Source organism: Pituophis catenifer, unplaced genomic scaffold (assembly GCF_029215685.1).
Source record: "Pituophis catenifer annectens isolate HBS135680 unplaced genomic scaffold, rPitCat1.0.hap2 SCAF_2, whole genome shotgun sequence".
In the NCBI taxonomy this organism is placed as follows: domain Eukaryota; kingdom Metazoa; phylum Chordata; class Lepidosauria; order Squamata; family Colubridae; genus Pituophis; species Pituophis catenifer.
In genome coordinates, this window is record NW_027256882.1 from 34,037,409 (window position 1) to 34,052,055 (window position 14,647).

At 43.9% G+C, this 14,647-nt stretch overlaps 1 protein-coding gene across 2 annotated transcripts in view; it reads left to right on the forward strand.

The window, feature by feature from the left end:
- Positions 1-990: 990 nt before the first annotated feature.
- PPT2 (palmitoyl-protein thioesterase 2) overlaps positions 991-14,647 on the forward strand; it is a 90,330-nt gene continuing 76,673 nt past the window's right edge. The window contains exon 1 of one of the 2 annotated variants that reach the window (XM_070936628.1): positions 991-1,041. The gene's annotated coding sequence lies outside the window, so the exon portion shown is untranslated. Of the gene's footprint in view, positions 1,042-2,336; positions 2,486-14,647 lie in introns of those variants that run through there. The other variant, XM_070936627.1, reaches the window with a different exon arrangement.

Genomic DNA, 14,647 nt, shown 5'->3' on the forward strand with positions numbered 1-14,647 from the left:
GGTGATCTTTGATATACACTGACACAGACAGTGTGTATGCGTGTGTATTATACATTGTATATTATATACATACATAAAAATAGAATACCGTGTTTCCCCAAAAATAAGACCCTGTCTTATATTTTTTTTGAGCCCTGAAATAAGCGCTTCGCTTTACTGCCATGCGCTCAAAAGCCCAATTGGGCTTATTATCAGGGGATCTCTTATTTTGGGGGAAACAGGGTAGAAAGAATGGAATCAAACGGAATGGAATGGAATCAGGGGTGGGTTCTACTTACCTTTACTACCGGTTTGCAACGGGATCTAAGATCCCACATGCGCAGATCACCAATGATGACATCTGGAGCGGTGGGCGGGGCCTCCCCGCCGGTTATACTACCGGTTCTTGCAAACCGGTCCGAACCGGGGGCAACCCACCACTCAATGGAATGGAATGGAATGGAATGGAATGGAAGGGAATGGAAGGGAAGGGAAGGGAAGGGAAGGGAAGGGAAGGGAAGAGAAGAGAAGAGAAGAGAAGAGAAGAGAAGAGAAGAGAAGAGAAGAGAAGAGAAGAGAAGAGAAGAGAAGAGAATAGGATGTGTATGTATATGTATATTATACACACAAACACACATACACACCCACATATACACATACACACCCCATACATATTAATCGCAGACTATTTATAATATATAGTGGAAATGTTTGAAAAATCAAGTTTCAGGGCTTCGGGGAGAATACCGTGGACTTGGAAGAGAGAATAACCTGGCTCGCATCCACCTGCATCTCCAAGACCTCTTTCCCCCTGAAAACAGCTTCCAAAGGTACCGTGGAAAGGGGCTGGGGGCTGGAGGGGGGGGGCGGCCTTAGAACGTTGGTACCTGGCGTTGCCGGGGACGCCTGCGCGGTTGCTAAGGCGTTAGTGGAGGGACCCTTCCCGGATCTGACGCGCCGGCGCGCTGGCACAAGAGGGGAAATAAACAAGGAGGGAGAGCGAGATCAGCTGGCGGAAGGGGGCAGGGAAGCGGCTGCCGGCTTGATCCAGGGCAAGATCTGGTGGGTGATCGGGGAAATAGATCGGTATTTTACTATATTACATTATGCTTATTATATATGTATGGGAGATTTAGAGATTTAGAGAGATTTATCTTATTGTATGTATGTATGTATGTATATATATATATCTCGAATTGCTTGATGACCGTATCTTGGACGGAGTTGACTGCGATGTTGTTGGACTTTTCCAGTCATACAAAGTGCGTGTTTATTTTCGCCGGGGGAAAAAAAAAAGGCTTTACCTGATGGGACTGGAGTGATTTACTCGGTCTCGATCCGGGGAAGTTCTTATTCTTTTAAAATCTTGTCTCCCACCCCTCAAGAAAACTCCCCTCCTTCCTCCATTCATCCACGGTTTGCAAATAGGGGGAGAAGCTAATGAATGGGATTGTAAGGGAAATTCCTAATGGATTTCTTTTCTTTCTTTCTTTCTTTCTTTCTTTCTTTCTTTCTTTCTTTCTTTCTTTCTTTCTTTCTCTTTCTTTCCTTCCTTCCCTCCCTCCCCCTCCCTTTCTTTCCTTCCTTCCTCCCTCTTTCCTTCCTTCCTTCCTTCCTTCCTTTTCCTTCCTTCCTTCCTTCCTTTTTCTTTCTTTCTTTCTTTCCTTCCTTCCCTCCCTCTCTTTCTTTCCTTCCTTCCCTCCCTCCCCCTCCCTCCCTCTTTCTTTCTCTCCTTCCTCCCTTCCTCCCTCTTTCCTTCCTTCCTCCTTCTTTCTTTCTTTCTTTCTTTCTTTCTGTCTTTCCTCCCTCCCTCCTCTCTTTCTTCCTTCCCTCATTCTTTCTTTTTTCTTCCTTCCTTCCTTCTCTCCCTCCCACCCTGCCTTTCTTTTTCCTTCCTTCCTTCCTTCCTTCCTTCCTTCCTTCCTTCCTTCCTTCCTTCCTTCCTTTCCCAAATTAAAGCCACAAACTTGCAAGGATGGACTTGTAACTGCATGCGGAGGGCGTGGGGGGGCGGGAAGGGACCCTGAGATTAAAGGATCAGGGGCGGTGTAGTCTCTCTCTACGACTAGAGGGCGCCGGCAAGGGGCAAAGCCGAAGATCGGGGTTGACTCTTCTGCCATCTCATCCATTGCAAATCGGAGAAGGGAAAGATTTCAAGGGGCGGGGGGTGTTGTTTGAGGGAAACAAGGCACCTGGACCGGGGCCCGGTTTATTTAAACAGGAGGGCAACGGAGCTCTTTCCTCTCCCTGAAAAGAGGCTTTGCCCGCGGCTGCTGTGCCTTTAAGAACCGCCCGGTGCGGAGGCAGCTCAGGACTGGGAGCTTTTAAGGGGCTTTTTGCAAAAAAAGCCAGGCGGCCGCTCTCTCGCTTTCTCCGCCTCCCTTGCTGGATCTGCACCGGTGCAACAGCCAGAGATGGAGGAGCGACTCATCTGGCCGTGACGTGACCGGGAGTCGCCATTCGCGTGGAATTGTTTTGCACGGTTTGGAGACGCGGGATCGGCGAGGTGATCGACTGGCGACAGGCCTGTCCCTTCGTTTGGGCGGGAGGCCTGGGGCTCTGGGTTTGGAGAGAGATCGGAATCCCGATTTCTGGCCGGGTCGGGAAATGGAACCACGGTTGTGCTCGATTCTTGCATTCACCCGATGTGGCCTTCACTAGGATGGGTGGGTTGGGTTCACACAATACATTGTGGTCAGTCGTGGGTGGCCGGTTAGTAGTTCGTGGTATGGTTAAGATTTGTGCCTGAGGGATTTTTCCGTACAGGTAGTCCTCGACTTACAACAGTTTGTCCAGTGACTGCTCAAAGTTAAACAGCACTGAAAAAAGGGACTTACGAACGTTTTTCACACATAACCATCCCCGTGGTCGTATGATTAAAATTCAGATGCTTGGCAGGTGACTCATATTTACCACGGTTGCAGTGTCCTGTGGTCATACGGTCACTTTTTGCAACCTTCAGCAAAGTCGATGGGGAAGCCAGATTCACTTAACAACCGTGTCACTCATTTGATCCATTTAACAGCCGTGAGAAGAAAAGGTCGTCAAATGGGGCAAAACTCACGTAACAAATGTCTCGCTTAAGCAGCAAGAAACGTTGGGCTCGGTTGTGGCTGTAAGTCGAAGACTAGCTGTATTGGACAAAAGGCTTGGGTATAAGGTGACTGATGACATTTGAGTTTAGAGAGTTATTGAGCCTGCATGGCTGGTGTGTGATGCCATGGGTCAAAGATAAGCCCTTGAAAAAGTGGGGTAATTGTGTATTGTGGTGTGTCTTTTCAGTTGCAGGTAACTGTAGCGCTAGCACTACTGTAGGAATTGTTTCCTTTGTAATTAAGTTTAGCTACTGCTGTAGTTAACTTTTGGATTTTCCCATGCCATGATTCACCCTTCATTAGTCAATTTTTCATCTCAGTCATTCTAAAGATTGGCTGACTTTGTCATGCTGCTGCCTTAGAAAACAGGAAGAATAAAAGGCAGCGCTTTTAAAATCTACAAGTGGATGTTTGACATGGTAAATGATTGCCTCGTCACTCACTTTGGTGACATTTGCGGTGCAGGATTCCTGGGTTGTGATCTGGTAACGGGAGGGGGAGGAACTCTGAAATTTAGAACCAGATCGGGAAGTGACTACAGTCCAGGAGAAAAAGGCACTCAGACTTTTCAGATGTCTCATTTCAAAAACAACAAGAGCAAACTATTGTAGATTTTTTTTAAAAAGTCCCTCACTTGGAGCTCAGAGCTTGCATGAACAAAACAGAGTTGGAAGGGATCTTGGAGGTCTTCTAGTCCAACCCCCTGCTCAGACAGGAAACCCTATACCATTTCAGAGAAATGGTTGTCCAATCTCTTCTTAAAAACTTCCAGTGTTGGAGCATTCACAACTTCTGGAGGCAAGTCGTTCCATTGATTAATTGTTCTCACTGTTAGGAAATTTCTGCTTAGTTCTAGGTTGCTTCTCTCCTTGATTAGTTTCCACCCATTGCTTCTTGTCCTGCCTTCAGGTGCTTTGGAGAATAGCTTGACTAACTCTTCTTTGTGGCAGCCCCTGAGATATTGGGACACAGCTATCATATCTCCCCTAGTCCTCCTTGTCATTAAACTAGACATACCCAATTCCAGCAACCATTCTTTATATGCGTGGTATTAAGGGGATACATAAATCCTGTGCCTATGTAGAATAGCTCATGTTCCTTGCTTTTAGCCTGTGTGAAGCCAACTACTATGCTAATAAATTATGATTTAGCACAGTGGTTCTCAAACTGTGGTCCAGGGGCCATGATGTCATCCCAGGGGGACTTGAAAAAATTGTATGATTTAAATCTTGGTGGGCTGTGGCCATGGTCCATGGCCCCAAAAGGTATTTAAAGGGGATCCGTGGTGAAGAACCACTGATTTAGCATATTGTACATAAGCAGTTGTGACTCATGTACTACAGGTGGTCCTTGACTTATGACCTCAATTGAGCCCAAATTTTATGCTGCTGAGCGAGAAATTTGTTCAGTGAGTTTTGCCCCATTGTGCGACTTTTCTTGCCACCTTTGTTAAATGAATCAGTGCACTTGTTAAATAAGTAACACGGTTGTTAAATGAATCCAGTTTCCCCTTTGACTTTGCTTGTCAGAAGGCTGCAAAAGGAGACCCACATGATCCCGGGACACTTCAAATCGTCATAAATGTGAGTCAGTTGCCAAACGTCTGAATTTTGATCACATGACCATGAGGATGCCGCAACGGTTATAAGTGTGAAAGTGTGATGGTTATAAGTCACTTTTTTTTTAGTGCTGTTGTAACTGAATGGTCATTGTGAACTGTGGTAAGTTGTGGACTACCTGAATTTCTTTTTTAAAGTCCATATATTAGGAGAGGAAAATTTATGATGGAGTTGGATAGAAGCTTTTATTGATTGATTGATTGATTGATTGATTGATTGATTGATTGATTGGTTCGATTTATATGCTGCCCTTCTCCAGAGACTCAGGGCGGCTTACAATGCATTAAGCAATAGCCTTCATACTTTTGTATATACCTGCTTAGTAAGGCTTTCGCTCCCCCCTAAGCGGTGTTCTTTTTTATACAAAGTCAATTTATTGCCCCCACAATCCGGGTCCTCATTTTACCTACCTCGGAAGGATGGAAGGCTGAGTCAACCTTGAGCCTGGTGAGATTTGAACTCGCAGTAATTGCAGGCAGCTGGCAGCTAAGTGCTACTTAACAGCACTTTAGTCCGCTGCGCCACCAAGGCTCTTCTATTAGCCAAGCCAACATAAACAATTCCCAATAGCCCTCTTAGTTGTAGCTGTATCACCATGGACATTTGTACTTTTCCTGGACAAATGAAAATAACAAGCTACTTATATTTTAGATATTGCTGTGCTGCATTGGCTTTCAGTGCCACCACTTAGTTTTATCCCTTTGGGGCCTTTCATCTTCCTTCAATTTCTGGCTATCCATCTTCCTCTCCGCTTTTAAAAAGTATCATAACATTTTGCAACTAGCCAGATAAAGTCTGTGTTAAAACCTGAATTCTGGTTTGATGGCTAGGACCGGTTGTCCTCGACTTATGACCACAATTAAGCCCAAGATTTCTGTTGCTAAGCGAGACAGTTGTTAAAGTGAGTTTTGCCCCGTTTTACAATCCTTCTTGCCACAATTGTTAAGTGAATTGCTGCAGTTGTTAAGTTAGGAATGTTATTGTTTCTGGCTTCCTGGTTGACTTGTCAGAAGGTCACCAAAATCATGACATGACCCTGGGCCACTGCCACTGTATGAATCAGCTACCAAGCATTTGAATTTTTGATCTGGTGACCAACATCTGGTGGGGATGTTGCAACAGTCGTCAGGGTGAAAAAATAGTCATAAGTCACTTTTTTTTTCAGTTCTGTTGTGACTTTGACTGGTCACTAAATGAAATGTTGTAAGTTGTGGACTACCTACGTGCAGATTTTCAACAAGTTGTTTCTCTTGCTTGGTTTGTTATTTGTGATTTTACTAAAGCCCTGACTTATTAGAAGCAGACAGGGTGGATTTGATTTAAATCGAGTTGATTTAAATCACAATTTAAATCATGATTTAAATCACTAGTAAAAAGGCTTGATTTAAATCATAATTTTTAAAGAGCAACTGTCATCTCTGCTACTCCTTTGACCCACTGTTGACCCACCGATAGTCCCAGTGTTGTAGAATATACATCCTCATGCTACGTAACTAAGCTCCATTTCATGCTGAATAAACTAAATTATTTATGTATCTTAAATAGAAAACTATCTTACGATAGATTTTTACCCCAAAAGTTTTTTATTAAAATAAATTCAATAAAAATCAAAAAAATCTGATTTAAATCAAAAAAATCCAATCTAAATCAAAAAAATCTGATTTTTTTTTTTAAATCATTGATTTTTATCCACCCTGGAAGCAGGGAAGAAAGTCATAAAGTGTTACACTGATGTTCCCAAGTGACTGGAAATGTTACCCATCTTTTATGTTGGGATTCTATCATGCATCTGGGCCCTTATCTATGTAGTAAACTCTTGTGTCTCTTTTTCTTTAACCTTCAATTGGGGCGAAATCAGTGGTGAAATCTAAAATTTGTTACTACCGGTACTGTGGGCATGGCTTGGTGGTGGTGGTGGGGTAATGTGACTGGGTGGGCGTGGCCAACTTTTTTTTTCCTTTTAAAACCATTTTTTCTACAACCTCTTTGGCTGAAGAGGTTGTAAAAAAAACACTTTTAAAAGCCTCTGATGATCCCAGGTGAGTTGCCTGATTGGCAGAGGCTTTTTTTTCTTTTAAAAGCCTCTGACGATCCCAGCTGAGCCACACAATCATCGGAGGCTTTTTTTTTTTTTACTTTTAAAAGCATTTTTTCGGCCAAAGAGGTTATAGAAAAAATGCTTTTAAAAATAATTTTTAAAAAAACTTTCTGATGATCGCGCAGCCCAGCTGGGCATGGGGGAGGCAGGAATTTTTGCTACCGGTTCTCCGAACTACCCGCCTCCATCGCTATCGGATCGGGCGATCTGGTCCGAACCGGGAGCATTTCACCCCTGGGCGAAATGCTACATAATAGGGCAACAATTTTTGAACCAAGGTAGCTCAGATTGACAGATTTGCATGCAAAATTCAAGGTGGTGCCTCCTTTGGGATTTAGATGTGTGGCTACTTCAGCATTATCATGCCACTGTGCTGCCACCCAGAGGTTCAATGAACTGCCTCTGCCCTAGCCCTATAGATAAGTTAGTTTCTCTTTAACCAATGCAGACTGCATTAACAAAAGGACAGAATCAAGATTGCATAAAGTGATAATATCACTTTATAATGCCTTAGTAAGACTACACTTGGAATATCGCATCTAGTTGGTTATTTGCGGGACCGCCTGCTACCACCAGTAGCCTCCCACCGACCAGTATGCTCCCATAGAGAGGGGCCTTCCGGGTGCCGTCGGCCAAACAATGTCGACTGGCGGCCCCCCGAGGGAGAGCCTTCTCTGTGGGGGCACCTACTCTCTGGAACGAGCTCCTTCCGGAGATATGGAGGATCCCGGATCTGCGTACCTTCCGTTGCACACTCAAGACGTTCTTATTTCACCAGGCGGGCCTGACCTAAGTTTCTCCCCTTTTTAAATGGAAATTTTAAATTTGGTCTTAAATTATTGGGGTTTTAAATTTTTAGCCAAATTATTTAATTTGTTTTATTTTATTTTAAATTTTGTACTCATATGTTTTATTCTATGGCTGTTCACCGCCCTGAGTCCTTCGGGAGTAGGGCGGTATACAAATTGAAATAATAAATAAATAAATAAATAATAGTTTCAATCACCACGATATCAAAAAGATGTTGAGACTCTGGAAAGAGTGCAGAAAAGAGCAACAAAGATGATTAAGGACTGAAGGCTAAAACTTATGATGAACGGCTGCAGGAATTGGGTATGTCTAGAATAATAGCAATAGCACTTATATACCGCTTCGCGGTGCTTTACAGGCCTCTCTAAGCAGTTTGCAGAGTCAGCCTATTGCCCCCAACAATCTGGGTCCTCCTTTTACCGACGTTGGAAGGATTGAGGGAATCGAACTCCTGGCAATGTGAGCAGAGTTAACCTGCAATACTGCATTCTAACCACTGCACCAGCACTGGCATGTGGGACCAACGAAACCACACCAGATAGGAGGAAAGGGTATGGAAAGGAATTGGGTATGGCTAGTTTAGAGAACAGAAGGACTAGGGCCGTGATGGCGAACCTATGGCACGCGTGCCACAGGTGGCACACGGAGCCATATTTGTGGGCACACGAGTTCAGCTCTGGCGCGCATGCGCATGTCGGCCAGCTGATTTTTGGGCCTTCTGGGCCCACCAGAAGTCAGCAAACGGGCCATTTCCGGCCTCTGCAGGGCCTTGGGGGGGGGACAGGAGGCTGTTTTCGCCCTCCCCAGGCTCCTAGAAAGGCTCTGGAGCCTGGGGAGGGCGAAAAAACGGGCCTACCGGGCCCACGTGCAACCGCGTGCCAAAAGCAGGGGGAGCACAGGGGGGTTGTGCGTGTGTGCGCGGGTTGGCAAGACAGATGGAATTATGGGTGTGGGCACTTGTACGCATGACCCCCCCACACTCCCCCCATTTTTGGCACGTGATGGCAAAAAGGTTAGCCATCACTGGACTAGGGGTAACATGATAGCTGTTTTCTAATATCTGAGGGGCTGCCACAAAGAACACGGGGTCAGCCTATTTTCGAAAGCACCAGAAGGCAGGACAAGAAGGAATAAAATAGATGGAAACTAATGAAGGAGAGAAGCATCCTAGAACTAAGGAGAAACTTCCTGACAATCAATCAGTGGAACGACTTGCCTCTTGGAAGTTGTGGGTGCTCTAACACTGAAGGTTTTTTAGAAGAGACTGGATAACCATTTGTCTGAAATGGTATAGGGCAGAGGTGTGTCAAACTCGATTTCATTGAGGGCCGCATCAGGGTTGTGTTTGACCTCGGAGGAGGTAGGGGGCGTGGCCATGGTGGGTGTGGCTAGCTTGACGGTACTCATGTCGGGGGCGCCTGTGATGGCCCGAGCACTCAGAATTGCAGCATCCACATGGCTGTGGTTGTGTTAATGTTAGCATAACCACCTCTTCACCTTGGTGGGTGTGGCTTGGTGGGTGTGGCATAGCTTGATGGGTGTGGCTTGGTGGGCGTCGCAGGGGAAGGATACTGTAAAATCTCCATTCCCACCCCACTCCAGGGGAAGGATACTGAAAAATCTCCATTCCCTCCCCGATCCAGGGGAAGGTTACTGCAAAATCCCCATTTCGTCTGGATCAACTGGGACTCACCTCTGCACCTCTTCCATTCTTTCGAACCTTTTGACTTGTGCCACTATATGAAAGAAACCTAAGTGGAAGTTGGCTAGTACTCAACCTACCTCCGCAATTGAGTCCAAAATTTCTGTTGAGATATGTGTTAAGTGAGTTTTGTCCCATTTTACGACCAGTCTTGCTGCAGTGATTAAGTGAATCTGTCCATATCCCAACTGACAATCCCAACCAAAGCAATCACCCTCGACACCGGGCAATGTCTCAGTGCAAAACTTGATTGAGTACATTATTTCGGCACTATTGAATGCAAACCAGCTCTACCTAATTCTCGCGCAAACCCACATAGTTACAATATAGAATTCCCCCTCCTCCCCTATTAGTGTAGGTCACATTGTCCAATGGAGTGTCATTGTATTGTTATGAGAAAGAGTCTCTGGTTTGGTTGACACCTGCAGATGTGACCTTGGCTCTCACGGTTCTCCTCCTTGATGTCTGGAGCCTACATTCCTTCTCACCCTTCCCTCCCCCCCTTGTTTGTTGGCGAGTTGAGAAGCGATAATGGATGCAACAGCATAAGCCTGCTTCGAGCTTGACAGAATCACTGCAGTTGTTAAGTTAGTAACACTAACCTGGCTTCTCCATTGACTACGCTTCTCAGGGGTCTCAAAAGGTGATTGCATGACCTTGGAACACTGCAACCATCATGAGTCCAAAAGGAGAAGGGCGGTATAGAAATTCGAATAATAAATAAATAAATAAATAAATAAATAAATAAATAAATAAATATGAGTCAGTTGTCAAGCATCCAAATTTTGATGGTGTGACCATGGGGATGCTATAATGGTTGTCAGTGCAAAAAAAAACCCTCACTTTTTTCAGTCCGATTGTAATTTTGAATGGTCACTAAACAAACTGTTGTAAGTGAAGGGCAACCTGCATTTCCACTGCTTCCTTGATAGAATAAGGAGAAAATAAGTACAGTCCCTTCTGCCAGCAAGGAGTTGTGTCTGGAACTGGTGATTGTTCTGCCCCAGCTACAGACCCCAAAGAACGCAGCACACACAAAGTCTGTACAAAAATTAAATTTACTAAAATAACTCAGTCTTTTCCAAACAAAGGCTGTTAATAAACTTCCTTAACAGGCTACAAGAAAACAAAGATAAAAGTCTTATTAAGGTTGGCAGAAAGCCCAGAAGCAATTTGCAGAGAATCCAGACGCGAAGGAGAATGAACTAAAGTTGTTCCCTACAACTTGCTTCAGTCAGCGTTCCTCCTTAAATAGGCTAAGGGAGTGGCCAATTAGCCCCAAGCCTTATTCTCAAGGAGACCTTCTCCTGAGGAGCCACTCCTGCCTTTTGGCAGTTCTGCACGCCTGTGCATCAAGAAGAGGCTCCTCCTCTTCGTCCTCTTCACTTAAAGGAGCTTCTGGAGGTTTGAAGGCCCTGGCTGAATCCCTGCCTCTGGCACCACATCTTCTCCAGCCTCCTCATTGTCCAACTCGGGTGCCAGCTGCACAGGATGCTGGCGCAACACCACACCAGCCTCCTCGCTGTCAGAATCAGCTACAATTGGTACAGGCCACTGACGGGCCACAACAGTGATTGAGATTCAAGTTTATGTGTAAAATATGTGGGATTTAGAGAATCTAGGGCAGATCCCTGAACTTGGTGGTTCCCCAGGCACATTGGAATATTTTGCTACCCAGGATCACTTATTGAGATGGGCAAATCCACCAGTTGAATTAATATATAAACAACCACATCTGTTTGGGGATGATGGCGTTTGCATTGCCATGTATCAGAAGAACACAATGTCAGGGAAGTGGATGTAGGACAGGTGATCTCCAGGAGAGCAAATAACAAATAAATTATTTATATCAATTTCATTGGATCCTATTGAAGGAATCTAGCAGGCTTCCTCCCTCTGTGGTCTCCCTGGCCTACTTCACCCATGATGACTGGGTTCATCATGGCTTAGGATTTGTTTTGTTGTGACCTAGTGTTTGCGTGAAACAGCCATCACAGCTCGGGAAGATATTTAGTTTAGGATTATTTATAGCACTTATAGTCACTAATTCCTGTTTAAGAGTCCCAAACTTGTGGAATAGCTGTGCCATAAATAGTAGGGGAAGGAATGGCTCATCTTCGCATCCTGTGACATCAAAATGTTTGACTAACTGTTTAGTAAGAAAAGCTTGGAAAAAATTTCAGAGATTAGGATAATGGTTATAATAATAGTTGTGACTGTGCACCTTTAAGGTGGAGTATGTGTGTGTGTGTGTGTGTGTGTGTGTGTGTGTGTGTATGTGTGTGTATATATATATTTGCAGGACCACCTTCTGCCACCGATAGCCTCCCACCGACGAGTACACGCCCACAGAGAGGGACTCCTCAGGGTGCCGTCAGCCAGGCAATGTCGGCTGGTGACCCCCAGGGGGAGGGCCTTCTCTGTAGCAGCTCCTGCCCTCTGGAACGATTTACCCCCAGAGATACGAAGGATATCGGATCTCCGGGTCTTTCGCTGTGCCCTGAAAACTTTTCTTTTCCATCAAGCAGGGCTGGCTTGAACCCCCTCCCCCTTTTTCAGTTTTTTAGTTTTTAGTTTTAAATTGTCATGGGGTTTTAAATTGAATTGTTTTAAATTGGGCCAGTTATATAATTCTTTTAACAATTTTAAATTTTGTATCTGCATGTGTTTTAGCTCTGGCTGTTCACCGCCCTGAGTCCACTAGGAGAAGGGCGGTATACAAATTGAAATAAAATAAATAAATAAATAAATTTTTTTTATATATATATATATATATATATTTTCTCAGGTTTTCGCGGGTGTTTGTATGTAGGTCTTTGGTTATTCGGGTCTTCTCCCACGTAAAATTGGAAGTGTCTTGGCGATGTTTCGACGAAGTCTCATTTGTCATCTTCAGGCTGGTGTTCTCGGCTTCGTGCTTCCAGGAGCACGAAGCCGAGAACACCAGCCTGAAGATGACGAATGAGACTTCGTCGAAACGTCGCCAAGACACTTCCAATTTTACGTGGGAGAAGACCCGAATAACCAAAGACCTACATATATATATATATATATATATATATATATATATATATATATATGTATATATATATATATATATATATGTATGTATGTATATATATATATATTTTCTAGCCAGGTTTTCCCTACGTAACCAAGGTTTTTTGTTGCTCCAGCTCAGTAGAATCACATCTACTCGGTTCTGGGCTTTTTCCTTTCTAACAGCTAGCAAGCTCTAACTGCTAGGTGGGAGACCTAAATAGATCCATTTCTAGCTCATTTGCTTTCATCAGTAGGCCACACCCATATCTTATGTATTTATATATAAATATAAATAATATAAATATAAATATAAATATAAATATAAATATAAATATAAATATAAATATAAATATAAATATAAATATTAAAATCCTGGCTAAGATCCCAGCTCAGAATCCTCTAAATTCCCAAACAAAAACCTTTTTAAGGTCTTTCAAAAAACTCTGGCTGAAATCCTAACCAACACTTTAAGGTTAGGCAGAGTTTCGACAAGCTCTCTACCTTGTCATCTTCGGGCCTTTATTATCAATTTAGAAGCTGTGGGTCATGCTTCATTATACTAGCTGCAGCCTATATATATATATATATATATATATATATATATATATATATATATATATATATATATATATATATATATATATATATACCTACCTACCTGAAGAATTAAAAAAAATCCAACAAAAAAAAAACCTAGTAGCCAAACCAGTATACAAAGTACAAAGTACACTGAAGACAAACACAACAGTGTGCGTCTTTCAAACAATGCTTTCAAACAATGCTGTGATACAACAGAGTCCATAGAAATCCTGTAATTAAAATATTAACCTAAATAATAGGTTAATTAACCTAAAATATCAACTCACTAGTCCAGTGTCTCCCAATCTCAGCAGCTTTCAGATGTGAGGATTTCAACTCCCAGAATTCTGGGAGTTAAAGTCCACACATTGGATTGTAATCTCAGTTCTAGCTTTTAAAATCAGTATCTAATGTTGCTATCTGTATGAATACAAAGAGATCAGGGGGTAGGTATCCACACATCTTAAAGTTGTCAGGGTTGAGAAACACTGCACTAGTCTAATAAGCAGGTATTTAAGCCCTTTTTAAAGGCCATCAAATTTACACAGAGGTGCAAGGAAGGAGGAAGGTAATCCCTGAGTCTGCAGCCTGGTAGCCCCCCCCCAAAATCTGAACATCTCAACCCTGGAGCAAGACACTTAAGGAGCAAGTGGGATTGTAGTGAGAAATAAGGACAGACAGATACAAAGTGTGACCAGAAGGCTGTAAACACAAACACAAGTAGTTTATACTAAGCCTTGGCTCACAACACCCGTAAAGAGACTTGCTCGGTAAGACATGTAACAGTTGTGTAGAAGGTATACAATTACCTTGTTTTGGTTTATGATCAATGGATGGAGAGAAGCAGTAAGAACTCCTGCCAGGGAACTATTGCAGTAACCAAGATGTGAAACAATCAGATTATTTATCAATTAAAAAAAAACACTGTGTCCTTCATCAGAAGCCCCCCCGCATGTACTCCTGTCCCTGCCCACTACAGTATAGTTAGTCCTTGGCTTAGGACCACAATTGAGCCCAAAACTGATGCTGCTAAGCGAGACATTTCTGAAGTAAGGTTTGCCCCCATTTTACAACCTTTCTTCGCTACCGTTGTTAAGCGAATCACGCCAGGTTGATAAGTTAGTGACCCGGTTGTTAAGTGAACCTGGCTTCCCCATTGACTTAGCTTGTCAGAAGGTTGCAAAAGAGGATCATGTGACTCTGGGACAACTGCAAGTGTCATAAATATGAATCAGTTGCCCAGCATCTGAATTTTTCTCACATGACCATGAGGATGCTGCAATGAGGAGCATGAGGAGGTTGTAAGAGTGAAAAATGGTCCTAAGTCGCTTTTTGTCAGTGCCGTTGTAACTTTAAATGGTCACTAAATAAACTGTTTTAAACTGGGGTGTGCTTCAAAAATTTTAGCAAGAGGTTCTCTGCCCGCTTGCTGGGTGGGCGTGGTCATGGTGGGCGTGGCCTAGTCAGCCTCCTGCACCATGGCAGGGGGGCGTTTTTGCCCTCCCCAAGCTCCAAAGGCTTTCTTTGAGCCTCCAGGAGGGAGAAAATGGCCTCCCCAGGCTCTGGAGGCCAGAAACCCATTTTTCGCCCTCCTTGAGCCTTCATGCGCCTGCATCCAAAACAGGCCGCATGGGGACTCCTGGGAGGGGCAGGGTGGGCGGGGCCAGCCAGGAGTGGGATTTGGGGGTTCTCTGAACTGCACAGAATCTTAGCTAGAGGTTCT